Here is an 18,596-nt window from a genome sequence, read left to right on the forward strand (position 1 = left end):
AAAATACTTGGGTTCTACCCAGGCCAGCTGAACGTAAATCTTGATGATGCTGAGTTAACTTTTTAGTTTTCAAATCTACCTGTGTGATTCTGATACGTATTAGGGTTGACCATCTTTGCAATAGAGGGAAGCCCAGGGTAATATGGGGACCATTGTCTCAAACTGGGATGATCATAGCCATTGAATAACCTAGAGAGCATCATGAAAATAGATTTCGGGATCCCATAAAGACCTACTAAATCAGGATTGCCAGAGGCTGGAGACCTGGAATCTCTCTTTTGGAAAAGCTTTTAAGATGGTTCAGATGACCAGGTGGGTCTAGGAATCACTCCGTTAAATTAGCTCCATCCAATAGAAATAGAATGTGAGCCATATGTGTAATTCCACATTCTCTAGTAGCCACATTAAAAAAGGTAAAAAGAAGTAAGTAAAATCGATTTTAATATTTTATTTAACACAGTGTATTCAAAATGTTATTATTTCATCATGTGTATGGTCAGGCCACCCAAGATGGCTGTCCTCTTGCTCTCTGTACATCCCCTGCTTGACCAGTTCCTGCCTCGCCTACACCCTACTCCCATGACTGACCTTCCCTCTTCATCATAGAGCCTAATCAGTGACTGCCTACATACTTGCCCCCAGCCCCAGCTAGTGATTGTTCTGATCTTTAGATCAGAACATCTCCACTATGATGGCTTATCAAAGGGATGATGAGGGGTTTCCCTGGTAACCGACAAGCCAACCTGATGTCAGTTCCCCTATAACTGGTAATCTCCCTCAGTAGCAAAGACTGCTGCTACATCCTGCCTGCCATCTGCCATCCACAGTGGCGTGTCGCTCCCGGACCCTTTTGCTTCAGATGTGTAAGATCCCCTATCTATTAAATCGTTGATGTTTCTGTCACTGACTCTGGGCTCTTTCCTAGGTCTTGAGGCAGGGCAATTAATTACAGGGTTTTCAGGCCTGCGGGGTGTAGCCCAACGCCATGGGGTTAAGAAAAAAAAAAAGCAAAAAATTGCTTATTCCTTTACCTTTATTTTCATACTCGGTTTTTGAAGTCTGGTGTGTTTTTGACACTTAGAGCTCCAGATTACACTGCCCACTTGCCAAAGGCAGGACTGTATGTGGTTCATCTCTGCATCTCTAATACCTAGTGCCAGGCCTCATCTGGCAGAGGCATTGCTTTGGGACCTGGTCCGGGGTCTCTGAATTCCAAACAACAGAACCTATGTGAACAGAGGCATAGAGGCATAGAACAATATGATGGGGGGCAGGGGGGAGATGGTGTAGAAAAGGAGAAGCAGGTTGCACAGGAAATGAGGCTGGGGAGGGAGGCAGGACCCAGCCCCAGAAAGGGAAGGCCTTGAGGACATCTTAAGGAACTTTGGGTCTCCTCAGCTGTGGTCAATGCCTCTTCTCTTGCCCTGGGTAGTTTTTCTGTCTCATGAGCCTTCCACCAGGCTTTTTTTGTTTTCTCCACTATCATTACAATTTATTATTTTTAAAGTCATGAGATAGTCAATGGACTTTTCAAAGTGATAAATGCAAACTTCCAGTCTTTGGGGTTATTTTGAAATTCTAGGTCTTGATACATTGTCAATTCAAAACCATGGTTTGAATAGAAAAACAGATGACTAGACAAAGCTTATTTTTTCCCATGTTGTTCATTCAGTTGATCAATGTGTGCAAACCTACACCCCTTCGTTTCCTTAAAGGTGTCTGTGTCCTAATCCCCAGGATCTGTGAACATGTTATGTGACGTGGCAAAGGGGAAATAAGGTTGCAGATAGAATTAAGGTCGCTAGTGAGCTGACTCTGAGATGGGGAGATGATCCCGGATTAGCAGGTGGGCCTAATGTAATCACAAGTGTCCTCAAAAGTTTAAGAGGGTGGCAGAAGAGGGAGAACAAGAAAGATGACAGCATGCATAGGACTTGGCCTGATAGAGCTGGCTGCGAAATGGACCACCAGGCTTTAAAAGTAAATGTAAAGGACTTCCAATTCACTCAATTATCTTTTTTTTTCCTGGGAGATCAGAGCTCAGGGCCTCCAGGACATAGTATGAGGTTTACTGGTTTATTGAGACATGCCTCTGGGCAGGGTGACTAAGTAGGCTTCTTTTTGTTTGGAACCAGAGCAGTAATTAGGGGAGACTTTGCTGACTCTGAGAATCTGGTGAGCATATGCTTCTGCAGTTTCATTTCAGCTTCAGATTTTGTCAGGGTCCTTAGAAGCCTCACTGTGGGCGCATTAGATACATTTTAAGACAATAATAAAACTGGTTTGAATTATCCCATCTGTTAGAATCCTTTCGCAGAAATCTGTCCTGCTTTCTTGGCACTAGCAGACTGATCAAGTTTGTTATGGGATTTGTCGCTGGCTCCCATCAAGTTCCGAGACCAACTGTTCACATCCAGGGTCTTGGTGATGTATTTTGTGGTGTAGTGGCACGTGGAACGATTAGTTGCAGGGCTGAAGCCCAGTAGGAGAGACTGCTGTAAAAATCGGTCTAGAGTGGTACTGATGCTTGGTGATCAAAGGTGGATTGACCCAACCATTTGCCAAGGGAAGTCCAGTCTAGAAGGCAAAGCACACAGCTGATGAAGCAGCTACTGAACTTCAGGTTGCCAAGCCATGCTGCAAAGGACCCCAGATTTTACAGTAGTATCTGAGGGGAGTCGTGGGAAGCTTGAGTCTTCTCACTCCTAAGTTGAGTAGAGCAGATGCATTTTTATCAGTTTTATCTTTTAGACTTCATCACAAGATTGCATTTAAAATTAATAAAAGGGCTCCACTACATCCCCCAAAAGCTTAGAAAAACACTATGTAGACAACAGATAGCATGATGGCGAAGCGTTTTCATCAAGAATATCCAACAGTGTATAATAGTAGAATCCCCTTAAGACAATAGATTCTGCAGTGGTAACTTCAGGCAACTAAGTAGGTAGCACCAGGGATCTAGAACATTCATTAGCTCATGATTCATTCATTCATCCATTCATTCCACAAATACTTACTTTTCACCTCTTACGACCTAGATACAATGCTAGGCACTGGGAGTACAGCTGTGAATAAAGTAGTTGTGTTCTCTGCCCTTGTGTTATTTATATTATTGCAGGGGAGACAGACAATAAACATGAAGACAAATAAAGAAACACAATTAGTATGGATTGAGGTTGGAAAATTAATGTGGTGACAGAAATAATGAGGGAGGACTGCTACTTTAGAAAGAACTGTTGGAAAGTCTTCGCTTAGGAAGTGCCCTTCAGCTGAACCCTAAAGGATGTAAGAAGCCAGCTCTGCAGAGAGCCTGGGGAACAGCATTCCAGGCAGAGAGCACCATGGGTGCGAGCACCTGTTGGAGAAGTGGAGAGAACTGGGTAAGGTCTGAACAGACTATTTGTATAAGGTGAGATGGAGCACAGAGAGGAGCCAGGTCATACAAGGCCTCACTGGCCAAGGCTTTCTGTAAACACAATGAGAAGCCATTGAGAAGTTTGGAGAAGGGAGTTGTATTATCTCATTTACATTTTTCAAAAGCTCTTTCCTTCGGCCCATGGCATTGGGCCAGAACAAGGGCAAGCAGAGGCTTTTCCTAGAGACTAGTGTAGGCAGGTTACCAAGCCAGAGACTCTGGAAATGAGGAACACAACAGGATTCCCATTCTTAGGACCAGGACCCCAGGCAAAGCACAAGGAAAAGTCTGCACTAGGGTGAGCTCTCCATCACAAGGCAGAGGGGCTTGATGCCCAGGGTCAGATATGGCTGGACCCCCATCAGGCCCCTACCTCAGGGCAGAATTGCTCCCATAGCCTGGAGCAGGGTTGAGCTGAGGTCAACTTGTTTGAAGCCCTGAGGTCAACTTGTAGACCTCACCTGCAGAGCGAGCTGGTGGCCAGCCCAGCATCTGGAGCCAAGTGGTGCAACATGCTTTAGTCCACCTGGAGAGTGACTCCATGCTGGCAGCCAACAGACTCACAGCAAATCCACTTTCCCCAGAAATTACATCCACATTTTTGCAATTTGCTGTGTATTGATTTTCTCTGAGAGTCCTCTTGTTGAGTTATTTAACTGCCACCATTGCAAAGGGCAGCAAGTAATTTTCAGAGCAGACCCATTTCTTCTGAGAAACTCCAAACCAGGCCAGTCCTATAATTTCATTTCAGAGCACTCCTGGGTGATTATATTATCCAAATCTGCAGAATGAATGGTTCAACCATGAGGACAGAGAGAAGATTCCATCTTCTTCTCCATCTCAAAATAATATATCGTGTGGGAGTAAAGTAACAGTGGAGAGGTCCCTAGGAGAAAAGGAAATAAAGACTGAGGCATTCTTTATGTTTCCACTTCGAGGCAAAGATGGGCTGGCTGGTCTCCTCAGTATTTACAATAGAGTTGGCTCTTCTGATTTTATGTTGGAATTCCTCAAATCCCTTAACATTGCTCAAAGGGGTCATGTGAAGACTTAGAATCATTTCTTGAAGCTACATTTGATCTGGTGCTCTTTTGAAGAAAATTACCACTTCTTAACTCCCTGTTTCATACCATATATAAAATCCCACCCACCAGAGGATCTACTGAAATTCCTATTTTCTCCCCTTTTAAACTGGTAATGAGTTTTTGTTGTTGTTGCCGTTATTGTACATGCATTCTTTTTCACTTTGGCTGCCAGGAAGCTGAAAGATAGATAGATAGATAGATAGATAGATAGATAGATAGATAGATAGATACATGATAGATATTATTTGAAACTCAGTCATAACCATCATATGACCCTTATGGTTTGTGTATATATAATTTTAAAATATATTATGAATATTCTATTTCTGTTTTCTATTTATACTCACATATTCCTGGCCCCAATTATTTACCCTCATTCTGTTTAATTTATTTTACTGTAAATGTTTTAAGTCATCCAAAAAAAAAATTTTTGGAAAGCAATAGGATGTAAAAAATAATTAAACTTTCCTGCCTTCATTTAGAAAATATTATGCCAGGTGTCACAGGGGCATACATTCTATATAAGAAGCTACAGATCCTGAATGAGAAGCATAATGAGTGCTGAGTTTCAACACAAGGAGGGAAATCTGACTTCTGAAATATGATTTAGAGAATAGGACTATAATGAAGATTGGGCAGAGAATGGGAGTACCACGTTGACAAGATATAAACATGTTAGGAGGGGGCGAGAGTGTGGTGTTATGTGTCATTATATTCTAGACCTTTGGAAATTTCACTAAGCTCTGGGGCAAAAGCGTTTTGATATCATGAAAGAGATCTCTGGAGCCAGGCAGCCTGGGTTAGAAAGTCGGCTTCCTCCCTTATAAACTGTGTATAAATTTTTGGCAAGTTATTGGACATCTTAGGGTCTCAGTTTCCTTATCTGTCAAATGGGGATAATGGTAGATATTGCCCAATGCTGTTATTATGAGGATGAAATGAGTTAATACACATAAAGTGATAATGACAGTGAGTGGTACCTAGTAAACACTCAGTAAATGTTTACTGCTCTTACTGTTGTTATTATTCTCTTGATTGGCAGTATACACGTTGTCTTATTTCCCACCCCCCAACTATATGAAGAGGACATTTTTATTCCCTCATTAAAAATGAGGCTCAGAGAAGTTAAGCAAGTTGCCCAAATGCCGGAGTCAGGTCCTTGGAGTCCAGCACTGGGCTGTTTGACTCAAATGGCCATACTGCTCCCCACTCTGATATACCTAACAAAATCCAACAAGATGGAGTCAACAGAAAACCTCTTATGGAGGTAGGTTGAAAACGGATAGAAGCAAGTTACAGTAGTGATTCTTTCATTCAGAAATTACCTATGAGTACCTTACTTTGGACCAGTTATACTGCAAACAGTATAGCCTTGTAGGCTCTGCCCTCAGGTGACTTCTAGACTAACAGAAAAGAAGAATAAACCAAAATAGAGTACAATATGGAAAATGCCAGATCAAGGTACATACAATGACATAGAGAAGAAAGTGATGGGGCATCTAATCCAACCTACTGGGGTCGGATCTGGAAGGATGACTGTTAGTCCAGAATACTTTCCACTACCCTACCCTACCAGCCCTTCTTTCTTTCTTTATTTTTTAAATTTTATTTATTTATTTTTGGCTGCACTGGGTCCTCGTTGCTATCCGCGGGCTTTCTATAGTTGCGGTGAGCGGGGACTACTCTTCGTTGCGGTGCATAGGCTTCTCATTGTGGTGACTTCTCTTGTTGCAGAGCACGGGCTCTAGGAGCACGGGCTTCAGTAGTTGTGGTACGTGGGTTCAGTAGTTGTGGCTTGCGGGCTCTAGAGCGCAGGCTCAGTAGTTGTGGTGCACGGGATTAGTTGCTCTGCGGCATGTGGGATCTTCCCGGACCAGGGCTCGAATCCTTGTCCCCTGCATTGGCAGGCGGATTCTTAACCACTGTGCCACCAGGAAAGCCCCCCAGCCCTTCTTCAGAGAAGCTGTGTTTTGCAAAAAGACCACAGAACAATTATTCTGCCCTAAGAATCTCCACCCCCAACACACTAGCCCTCCTCCCCCCCACCCCATCCGTAGCCCAGAGAAGCAAACCTACCTGCTGAAGGGCAATGTTACCTGGACCCCCACTGATATTCACGTTAAACCTAGATGGCTCAACACGTAAATTACTAGGAATTTGCAAGCCTGTTGTTAAACAGCCATTATTAAAAACTAAATTGGGGGCTTCCCTGGTGGTGCAGTGGTTGAGAGTCCGCCTGCCGATTCAGGGGACACGGGTTCGTGCCCCGGTCCAGGAAGATCCCACATGCCGCGGAGCGGCTGGGCCCATGATCCATGGCTGCTGAGCCTGCGTGTCCGGAGCCTGTGCTCCACAATGGGAGAGGCCACAACAGTGAGAGGCCCGTGCACCACCCAGAAAAAAAAAAAAAATTAATTAGATGAAACTATACTTAAATAAATTATATTGAAAACAAAGGTAATTAATACTCAAAACACATCACTTCTTTGTTATTTTACTACATTTTATGACTATCTATGCACTTGAGGTTATTTACGTCAATTGTATGCATCTGGTGGGAAAGTCGTAACATGGGAGCTTCTGCAGACCCCTTCCCAACTCCACATTTAGTGACATCACGTTGGTAGCATGGAACCAGCCATGGTGGGATTATGTGCACCGCAGGAATAAGCAAATGCTATAGAGCAGGGCTTTATTTTTCCACCTAGAGCTGGTTAAGCATTTACCCCTGCCTCGCTGGCTGTCAGCCCACCTTTTCCTCCCTACCCCCCACTCCCTTTAACAGCCACTTCATTTCTTTCCCGTTTAATTTGTTCACTCCAGCTCCCTGTTTGATCTATACTTCCATATTTCAACCTTCTTGTTTCCCTGATCACATCGCTCCTCCTTCCCTCCTTCCTCATATAGAACTTCTTTTGGCCTAGAACATTTTCTGCCTTGTCCTGGGAGTTGATCTGCCGATGTAGGAACTTCCTTTGATGTAAGGGAGTCTCCCGTCACCTAGCTTACTAGGTTTGGAGGGATTGCTTGGCAGTAGTGCTGACTGCTGTCATGGTGTGGGCATCTAGTGATAGAGGTCAATGAAAGATCCCCTGGTCATCAAGAAACAGTGGGAGCCTAGCTTGAGCCTGGACCCCAGGTCCCTGCCTTTGCTGTTTCCTGTTACCAAGACACTTTCTATGGCACTCTTTAGTGCTTTTTAATGCCTTCCTTGAATTATTTAATTGGATAACAGCACACTAAACATTTGAAAAGAATTCAAGCACAAGCTGACAGGCTCTCTCTTAATGAACATTCTGTATGTCATTGTTTGCCAAGAAAGTCATTCAATGGATAGAAATCAGAATACCTATTTTTCTCATGCTCTTCACAATACAACTGCTTTTTTTTCTTTTTTTTTTTTTTTGCGGTACGCGGGCCTCTCACTGTTGTGGCCTCTCCCGTTGCAGAGCACAGGCTCCGGACGCGCAGGCTCAGCGGCCATGGCTCACGGGCCCAGCCGCTCCGCGGCATTCAGGATCCTCCCGGACCGGGGCACGAACCCGTGTCTCCTGCGTCGGCAGGTGGACTCTCAACCACTGCGCCACCAGGGAAGCCCTACAAATGCTTTTTTCCACAAGTAATATTTCTGTCTCTCTCCGTCAAGTCATGGTGGACTCTTTTCCCAAGCATAGAAGAAGTTAGCTGAATGGCTCTCCACGTATACTATATTTAATTTCTTGCCATTGCATTCTGTCGTGTATTAAAGAGTGCAAGATCCCACTGAGTTCCATTATAAGCTAAATTCCCACACATCCTTTCCCCTAAATGTGCTGATGGCATATGTTCTGTCCATAAAATCCATGTTGGTTCGTGTGCCCAACGTGATGATAGGCAGCATGGATCCTGGAGGGAACTGGTCACCTATATGTCACAATTTACATATGGCAACATAGAGAGGGTAGAAAAAATAGGAACACAGACCCCAAATCTCTTCCTTTAGCACAAAAGAAAGCTGAGACCCAGAGAGGCTGATATAGCAAATGTTGCACAGTGATTTTTTTTGAAAGTAAATTTTAATAGTCATACATTTAGCCTTGTAGCATTCAATATTGTGTTGCTTTCCTAGCAATCTGTGCCAAAATATTTGTACATATCCCACTATTATATACATCTCAGGGTATAGTATCATAGATTTATTCTAGATTTTCTACCAGTATATGAATGCTTTAATGATATGAGGGGCTGTGTTAATTACTCATCGCTTCCCTAGCAACTGACAAAGTTCATGGCATAAAATAGATGCTCTATACAGTCATATGTCTAATAAGCACTTAATAAGTGTGTATTGAATGAGTAGATAGTTGTGTATCTGTTTCCCAGAAAAAGACATGGGAAATGGAACTAGAGATGCCCAAACATTGATCTGTAGAAATGTTTTTATCTCTCTGTGAATGAACAACAAGGAAGAGTGAGAGTACAATCACAAATGCAGCTTATAATTCTTTATTTGATGGTTGGATTATACAGGGGAGCAGGATAAACTCCAGAGTCAGTCTGTCCGGGTTTGCTATTAAGCCTATGCATTTTTAAGATTGTTTTATCTTTCTGATAAATTGAACTTTTCAATTATTTCTATGAGATGCCTCTCTGTCTCTGGTAATATTGTTTGTCTTGAAGTCTGCTGTATCAGATGTTAGTACAGTCACACCAAGTTCCTTATGCATTGTATATCTTTTTTCCATTCTTCCACTTTCCACTTGTCTGAATCATTATACATAAAGTGCATTTTTTTTAGTGACTAATAGTTGTGTCTTGCCTCATTATCTAGTCAGACAATCTTTGTTTTTTACATGGTATTTAATCTAGTTGTATTTAATGTAAATAAGGTAGAGTTGGATTTAAATTTATCATCTTGGTATTTGTTCTCTATTGTTCTATCTATGTTCTATTTCTCCTAGGCTGACTTCCTTTTGGTTAACCAAGTACTCTATTAATATTTCATTTTATCTCTTCTATTAACTTTGTCTGTACTTTTTTGTGTTAATTTTTAGAGCTTGCTGTAGAAATTACCTATGCACCTTGACTTATCTCATGCTACTTTCAAATATTATACTATTTGTATGATACTGTTTTGTTAGTAACATAACAACTTACAACTGAATAATTCTATTCACCTACCTTGTCCTTTGTGCTCTTCATCATATATTTTACTTCTGCATATGTTATAGAACCTACAATATGCTCTCATTATTTTTCATTTATGATGTCAGTAGTTCTTTAAAGAAGTATGTGTGTGTATATTTTTAATATGTCACCTATCTAACCTGCAGAACTTTCTTTAGCACTACTTGTAGTGTGATTCTACTGACTACAAGTTGTCTCTGTTTATATTTATCTTAAAATGTATTTATTTTGATTCATTTTTGAAAAATATTTTTATTGGATATAGAATTTTAGGTTGATAGTATTTTTTTTGTCTTTAAGTACTTTAAAGTTTTCCATTGCCTTCTGATCTCTCCTGGTTCCCTTGTGAGGTCTGCTGTTAATCGTATTATGCTTCCCTTGCATATAATGTGGTGTTTTGTTTTTGTTCCCACCTGTTGCTTTTAAGATTTTTCTCTTTATCTGGTTTTCAAGACTAGAAAGACTTGAAGTCTTTTTAGAAAAAAGAACTACACCTAAGAGATTACACCTAAGACTGCCTAGGTGTAGTTTTCTTTGTATTTATTTTACTTGGGATTCACCGAGCTTCTTGGACCAATGGTTTCTCTTTTTAAAAAATCAAATTTAGAAAATGTTTCAGCTAATAATTCTTCACTTTTTTTCCTGTCTCATTCTCTCCCACAGAAATTATAAATTGAGCTTTGGGAGGCAGGAACTTTATCTTTCTTATTTACCACTGTTTCTACAATAGTAGATGGTTAGCAAATATTTTCTGATTAGTCAGCAAATCACTTGAGTTATAGAATTCTGGCCCACTTGGTTTTCCCTCAGACTTAAGATGCTTTAGAAGTTTTCCCAGGTTCTCCTGGTACAAGCTTGATGATTAATTTGGCACGAAAGTTAAATAAAAATAAATTTGAAGAACCATAGACTTTATTGGATAAATTCTGAAGAGCTCAAAACCTAATTTTCTGCTAGGAAGTCCAATCTGACAGTATTCTTTAGTGCAGCCCTCTCAAATACTCCAGGCTTTGATTTGTACAGTTTCCAAAATCTTACAAAATAAACAAATTTCCTAGGAGGCCTTTCCAAGCTTTTTAGATATAAATAGTCCCTAACACACTAGGTAAGATCAAAGTGATTGTTTTTCTCTTTCTAAAAATGTTATTGGAAACATTTTAATCAGTATATTTCTATGTTTATGGTTTAAACAATTAGCTATATGAAATAGCCTTCAATGAAATGCAGTAGTCCCTTTTCCCATCTGCCCCCATCCCCAGGTTTTACTCCTCCAATGCAACAAATTACTTTTTTTTTTCTAGTATATATTTTCATGGGCCTTAGTATTACGCTCATACTATTTATTTTTGGTTGGACATTTTATTAATTGTCTATTTACATTTGTTTTTGTTGTTGAAGATTTAGTTTTCATCCATCACCATTTCCACTCCATCTCTTCTATCCTCTCAATAAATGTATTTCACGATTTTGAGTTACACCAATAGTTAGCTTTACATTATTATAACTGTGTTGCAACTATCATCTACCTCAGAGCCGATTTTTGTATCATGACTGTATTCCCTTTCTCTTACAAATTCTTCTTTTTTCTACAGTTAATATTTGCCTCCTTTTTCCATCTGTTTACCTTTCTGTGTCTATCTCTTTTTTTTCAAATATTTCAACAGATCTCTCAAGTACTTAATGATTTTTCCAAATAATTGCGTGCAGTTCCAAATTATCCTTCAGCTCTTCTGATCTCCTGTTGACCTCACTCCTGCAACCCTCCATCTCCTGCTCCAGTATGGACCAGTTGATTACTGGTCGGTGCCTGGCTGTTGTTCTGGAATTTCCCATTACCACTCTTCTCTGCAGAATTCTCTGTTTCCTTGATTCTATATATTCCTGTTTCTTGGTATACTGCTCTCACTAGGCAGATGCACATATTTCTGTATCTTTTTAGGTTTGTATGCACAGCAAGTAAAGTTTTTGAGTCCTTGAATGTTTGGACATTTCTTTATTTTTAAAAAAATTTTTTTGGCTGCGTTGGGTCTTTGTTGCTGCGTGTGGGTTTTCTGTAGTTGGGGCTACTCTTCATTGTGGTGCATGGGCTTCTCCTTGTGGTGGCTTCTCTTGTTGCAGAGCATGGGCTGTAGGTGCGTGGGCTCAGTAGTTGTGGCTCATGGGCTCTAGAGTGCAGGCTCAGTAGTTGTGGTGCACGGGCTTAGTTGTTCTGTGGCATGTGGGATCTTCCCAGACCAGGGGTCAAACCCGTGTCCCCTGCATTGACAGGCAGATTCTCAACCACTGCACCACCAGGGAAGTATTTAGACATTTCTTTATTCTACCTTTATTGATGATTTGGCTGGGTATAGACTTTGGGTTGAAAATCATTTCCTCTAAGTATTGCTTCATTGACTCCCAGCATTTAGTGTTGCGTTCCACATCCAAGGCCATTTTCATTCCATCTGCTTTATAGTGAGCAACTTTTATCTGATTAGTTGGTTAGTTTTTGTTTGTTTTGTTTTGTTGTTTATCTCTGTTAAGTTTTTAAGTTCTACTCCTTACTACTATTATTCTGAAATTTAACAGTAATATGCTTTGGTGTCTTTTTTTTCCCCTCAAGTCATTGTATTGGATACTCACTGGGTACTTTTAATTTAGAAACTCATGTCTTTAATTCTGGGAAATTTCCTACATAATTGTGTGGATCACTCTTGCTCTATGTTTTCGCTCTCTCCTCTCATGACCCCCCACCAAGAAGTCCTTTTAGTCAGATCTTTTTTTACCTCCTGAATTTGTCATCTGATTTTTCATCTTCTCTCTCCTATTGCCATTCCTTTCCTCTTTGGTTTTTCTTCCTGTGATGGTTCCTAAACTTCACCGTTAAACTTTTTTAGTGATACTTTTTTAAATTTCAGGGATCATACTTTTTCATGTCATTCCTGTTCTATAGTTCTGCCTTTTCTATAGATGTTGTATCTTCTCATCCAAGTATATAATGAGTCCTTTTAAAATTATTATTTTCTTATGTTCCCTGCAGTATCTTTGCTTTTTATGAGTATATTTTCTGTTTATAATGAACTCAGAATTTCCCATTGGAGGTGTTCTTCAATGTCTGGTGCTCATTGGATGTTTGTTCATATATAATTGCTAGGCAATAAAAAGCTGATTGGAAGCCATGTGAGTTGGGTTGGGATGGGAGAGAAAACAAGCTTGTCAAATAGACTTTACTCTCTCAAGCCAGCTTTTTCACTGGAAGTTATACACTTCTCTCTGTCTTCCCAAGTATTGATATCTATTGGTATTTTCTCTGGAACCAATCTGTTTTTCCCTAGAAAATTCTCGAATCTCTTGCCTGGGAAGAGCCAGGGGTCCAGTTAGTGGTATTCTCAAAACAGGCAGGGAATGGGAGTTAGGGGTGAAGTTTAGCACTTTAGGACCCAAATTTTACTTAGTCCCCTGTTTCCAGTAGGGCTTCTGCCTCTGCTTTTCACTATTCCTGCATCCCTGAGTTTAGAGCTCCTAGGGTGCAACTGCTTTACCGGACAAACCTTTAAGTCCTACAAGGGTGAGAGCGTAATAGTCACCTGACTACACAGGGCAGGGAAGGAGCTCTAGTTGTCTAGCTGTTCTGTATACAGTCTTAGCCGTACCCCTTTTCAGCATGGAGCTTCATTCTTGCCTCTCTCGGGACCCAGGGCCTCCAAATCCCAGCCCTTTCTAGGATGCTCTGGGGTTAATGGGCCATCTTCACTTTGATATCCCTTCTGTAGGCTCTCAGGATTCAGCTTCTGTCCAGTTAGCTCATTTCTAATCCATCTTCCAAAAATATGATGATATTCCCTGTACCTGCTATTTCCTCCTCTGCCTTTCTCTTTCTCTGCATGTGTTTGTTTCTCTATGTACACTATGGTTGTCATTTTGGGCTAGTGTTCTGGGAGGGAATGGAGATAAATGCACCCATATTTGGTCCATTAGGTTTACCTGAAAACCTCTACCAGAGTACTTTTCTAAAATGAAGGTTTGACTCTCGTATCATTCATGTGCTCCAAATCCTTCAGAGCCTGCTCATGAAGTTCAGTATGAGATGAACATGGTTTAGCTTACCAGACAAAAAACTTCATGATAAGATGCCTTGCCTGCCTCTCAAGATTTATGACCAATTGCCTTCATAGACGAGGCCAGTGAGAATTATCTGTCTGCTGCCTTCTTTTGTGAATTTGCTCTTCTGTGCAATACTCCCATCAGCGTGGTTGCAAGCAGGTCTGTATTTTTCCTAAAATTGACCTTGTTCACCCCTTCACTGCTGACTGACACAGGCTGGGCCAGTTAATCCATTCCCTGTACATTTTGAAAACATGCAAAACTCAGGGACCATTGTAGCTATACTGTATATTTTCTGGATCTGTGAAGCAGAGAAAACTTGTCTGGAGAGACAGAGGGAAAGACGTTCCCAATAAGAGTCTTGATTCTCTGGTCTAGTTCACTTCTGCATCCTATCTCTGCTTCTGCCCTTAGGTTCTTGGGTCTCTGACTGTCCCTGTAGTAAACTCCATGCGAATGGGGAGCCCATAGTTAGTATTCAATATGTGTTAGCTGCTCTTATTCATTCTAGCCTCACTGAATGATTGTGATTTCTTCCAATTTCTGGAAAACAGCGATACATTTCATGCCCATATGTATTCCCAATGTCTTTTCTGCCTGGATGGCTGCTCCCCTTTTTTTCCCACTAGATGATTCTTATGCATATGTCAAAACTCAGCTCAAGGGCTTATTCTAGAAAGCTTCCCTTGAATTTCCAGCCTGCTTAGACATGTTTTTCTGAGTATCTTTCTATTGTAACATTCGTTACCAAAATTTGCCAAAATTATGAATTTACTCTTCTCTCTTGATTGGGAGCTCCTTAATAAGAGGAGCTACAGTTACTTTGACCTTGTTTCCTCAGTATATGCAGAAAGGGAAAAACTAAGTTCATCCAGGGAACCTCCTGCCTGCTTTTAATTGATAGCAGCATAACAATGTCTAATACTCTTTGCAAATAATATCCTTATTCTGATTATTCTTTCCCATGTGAGAGTTAACGCTAAAAACTGAATTTGGTGTAATTTTCACTTACTTTTCCTAAAATGGTAATAAAACTTAAGAATAATAGATTTTTAAAAACACCCTCAGATTTTTCTAGAATAAAGTACTGTTATGAACTTATAGAAGGAGCATCTTAACTCTCAGGTCAAGGAAATGTATTCTCTACCAGTTCAGGAACCACATCAGAATAGAAGCTGGTTGATTAGTGGTGAACATGTACAGAAGAAGAAAGAGGAAGTAGCCACTGTCTTTACTCTTTAAAAAAAAGAGTGGGACTCAGAGTTAGGAAGGAAGGAAATAAAAAATAAAATAAACCCTTATTGGGACCCTACTATGCTCTAGTCAGCATGCAAAGTGTTTCCATATATAGTTGTTTTTGAACTCACAAATCATCTTAACAGGTGGTTTAATTTAGGTGTTTCCTGCAAAGAAACTGAGACTCAAGATATAAAATAACTTCTTAAAATCACACAAGTAGTTAGAAGCAACATCAGAATTTAACATGAAGTCATGGCACACTTTTAAGAATTTATCTTTCCAAGCATTGCATCTTTCAAAAAACCCTTCTCTCTAATAGTTACAACTGGGTGATAGGAATATGAGTTATTTAAAGTCTTCTCATAGTTTTCTACAGTGAACATATACAGCTTTTACAATTAAAAATTACATATTTTTTTAAAAAAAGCAATTCCCTTAGATCAATAGAAGTGTCAGAGGATTATATTCCTTTGACCAGCTAAGTGTTAATTAGAAGAATCTTTATTTTTGATTAATGTGCAGTAGGATATAGAACTCAGGCAATTTCCCCAAATCTTTACTATTAGTTATCAAACAAGCCTCCTATATAACCTGTTTCTCAGCACAGATGTCTGTTCCCCTGTGCTTCTAATTTCATGCCCTCAAAGCCCTCTGCGGGCTTTGATGTGGGGTGGCAGGGTGATCTACAACCAACCTGCCATGTCTAGGGGAGTCTTCCGACCCTCTGAGCCACAGTTTCCTCATCTGCAAATGGAGATTAGGATACTCACCTTGAAGCCTGTGGGAGAATTGGAGGAGATGATTATGGGTCCAGCACATGATAGAGGAGCTATAGCAGAGCAGCAGTGGCAGCAGTGGGAGATGGTCCAGCAAGATGCTTGGGAGAATGTCTGTGGCCCCATCATCTGCATGATAATTCCAGCTCTGCTATTCGTTACGTGACCTTGAGCAAATTACTTAACTTCCCTGTACCTCAGCTTCCTCACCTCTAAAATGGAGATAAATATTTATAGAGTCGATATAAGGAATAAAGGAAATAATTCACATAAAACACTAAGAACAGTGTCTGGCACCTAGTTTGCTAGTAGTAACTAGTGGACGTAAGCGTATAGGAGCCATTATTTGGGACCGTTATAAGGAAAACTAGTGTAAGAACTTCAGAATCATTTCTTCTGCAGTTCATGGGTCACCTACCAGGGGATGTATGATTTGATTATATCATGAGTGCACCACACCTACCATCTCATTGTGGTTTCTTCTTTGTCTTTGGATGTAGAATATCTTTTTTGGTAGGTTCAAGTCTTCTGTATCGTTGGTTGTTCAGAAGTTAGTTGTGATTTTCGTGTTCTCGTGAGAGGAGGTGAGCTAAAGGTCCTCCTACTCTGCCATCTTGTCCTGTGGTCAAGAAACAATTTTCTAATAATCACATCTTTTAAATCTTCCACTCAGTCTGGGATGAACTGGAGTTGCTCCAGAGAGACGTCTCCAGAATCATTTCTTCATTCATTTTGTATTTACTGAGCCTTGACTTCAGGCAGGCATCTCTCTGTGCCCCACAGAGATGGTAGAGAATCAGAGCTTCCATTTCAGCGAGAGAGAAAGAGGGAATGAGAGACGAACAAATCAATAAAACAGACGTTGTAGCCCCTCTTCGGAAACGGAATGGATTCCCACCCAAAAGTCGGTTCCAATGTTGAAACTGATGATGCCACACATACACCAACAAGGTATGAAATGATTTATTAATATGACTCATGTAATAAGGCTCTCTGTGGAGATTAGGGCAGGCCTCCCAAGCTGGTCTGAAATGGTTTGAGAAAGTCAGGAAATGAGATTGGTTTGGAGTTTTCACAGTGGGTAGGGAGTAGGCATGGGGTGAGGGTCTCTGCACACAGGTAGAGGTTTATATGGTTTGAACCTCTCACCAACGTCAAAGGAGGGCATACCCAGGCTTTCTCGCCCGGCTTTCTAGCTTGCCTAGAAGTGGGGCAGAAGAGGGAGGAATCAGGCTTAAAAGTTGTCAGCCAACATGGAAAATGGAGTCACACTCTTTATTACACCAGACAATTTCAGAGAGTTGTGAGTTCTAGTTTTAAAATATAGGTTAACGCAGTGAAAGGGGCCTGGAGTATGTAGGGAAAGGCAGCATGAGGATAGTTCAATTTCAGCTAGGAAGGTCAGACACAGCTTCTCTGAAGAGGGGACATTTGAGTTGAGTCCTGAGTGATAAGATCAAAAGCTAGTCATTCAGAAGGGAGTGGCATGTAAAAGTCACAGAGGGGGACATGGGCTTACCAGAGTCAAGTGAAGAGAGATGAGAATGGAGTGCGATAGTTGAGACTCAGTATGGGTGATGACGATGGTGATGATTAGGGTGACTACCATTATGTTTATGGTATATCCGATTGCTGTGTTCAAACGTCTGAGGCACTGTTTTATGGAAGAGAGGAATCTGTATGGCTCTGGCAGGAATGACGCTACGAAGAAGTGAATTTCCTTTGTTCGATATAAGAACGTCTTTGTGGACTGTGAGAGCACATTTTTAAGAGGTAACGAGCTCCCTGTTGCTGGTGGTGCATCAAGAGAGCCTGGATGCCACCGGCAGAGAAGATGCTATCTGAGAGCTGGGAGAGCTGGACCAAGTGGCCTGAAAGGCCATTACATTGGTATCAGCTCTCAGAGTCTGATTTTCAGGGAAAGAGGCCCTGGAAGAGGTGGATAGAGCACCTCAAGAAGAATGTGGAGAAAGTGTTACTTTCTATCATTGTTACCGACGCTGGCTAATGCTGGTTCCTTTCTAAGCACAGATATCTCAATAGCTATGGGGATTTCTGTTTAAAAACTGCTGATTGAAGCCCTGCTCTAGTTAGTGGCTTATTTGCATGTCAAATTAGCGTTCAAAGAAATGCAAATATGAAAGCTTATTTGCTCAGATAAATTTGCTTTAGTAACCTGGAGGAAATCGTACGGTTTAAAATACTCAAACTGAAATTAATGGATGACTTTGGCCTCTCAGCTCTCCTTTACCTCACCTTTGGCCTTTTCTTTCCCTGTTTCAATTCACTTCTATCCCACAAACATTTAGGATACCTTTTGTGTGGAAGGCACGGTGAGCAGAAGTATCTAGAAGCAGTCAAGTCAAGACTTTTGCCCTCTGCTAGAGGAACCGGGCACAAAGAAAAGAATGGTGTAATAATAGAGATACGAATAAACAATGAATAATTAAGCAAACAAGCAAATAAGTAAATCAATAAATGTTAAGTGTGATAATAGAGATACAAATATACAACAAAATAATTAAGCAAACAAGCAAATAAGTAAACGTAAAAAGTAAACAAGCAAATAAGTAAATGACACTGTATTTTACTGTATTGTATTATTTACTGTATGTCTGCCCCTTGTGCCAGGGAGTTTGGAAGCAAAGATTTATTTTGATGACCTGGAGAAATCAGAGAAATAATTCATCAAACTTGTATTTGCTTCCTCCCCTCCTCCACCTTTGACTAAGGCCACAAACTCCTTGAGCAAGAAATCATTTCTCATTCATCTTGCTATTACCAAGGACTGACACTTAGTAGGGTTCTCAATAAATAATTCTCGAATAGGTG

The sequence above is a fragment of the Lagenorhynchus albirostris genome, chromosome 2 (genome assembly GCF_949774975.1).
Source record: "Lagenorhynchus albirostris chromosome 2, mLagAlb1.1, whole genome shotgun sequence".
NCBI lineage: Eukaryota > Metazoa > Chordata > Mammalia > Artiodactyla > Delphinidae > Lagenorhynchus > Lagenorhynchus albirostris.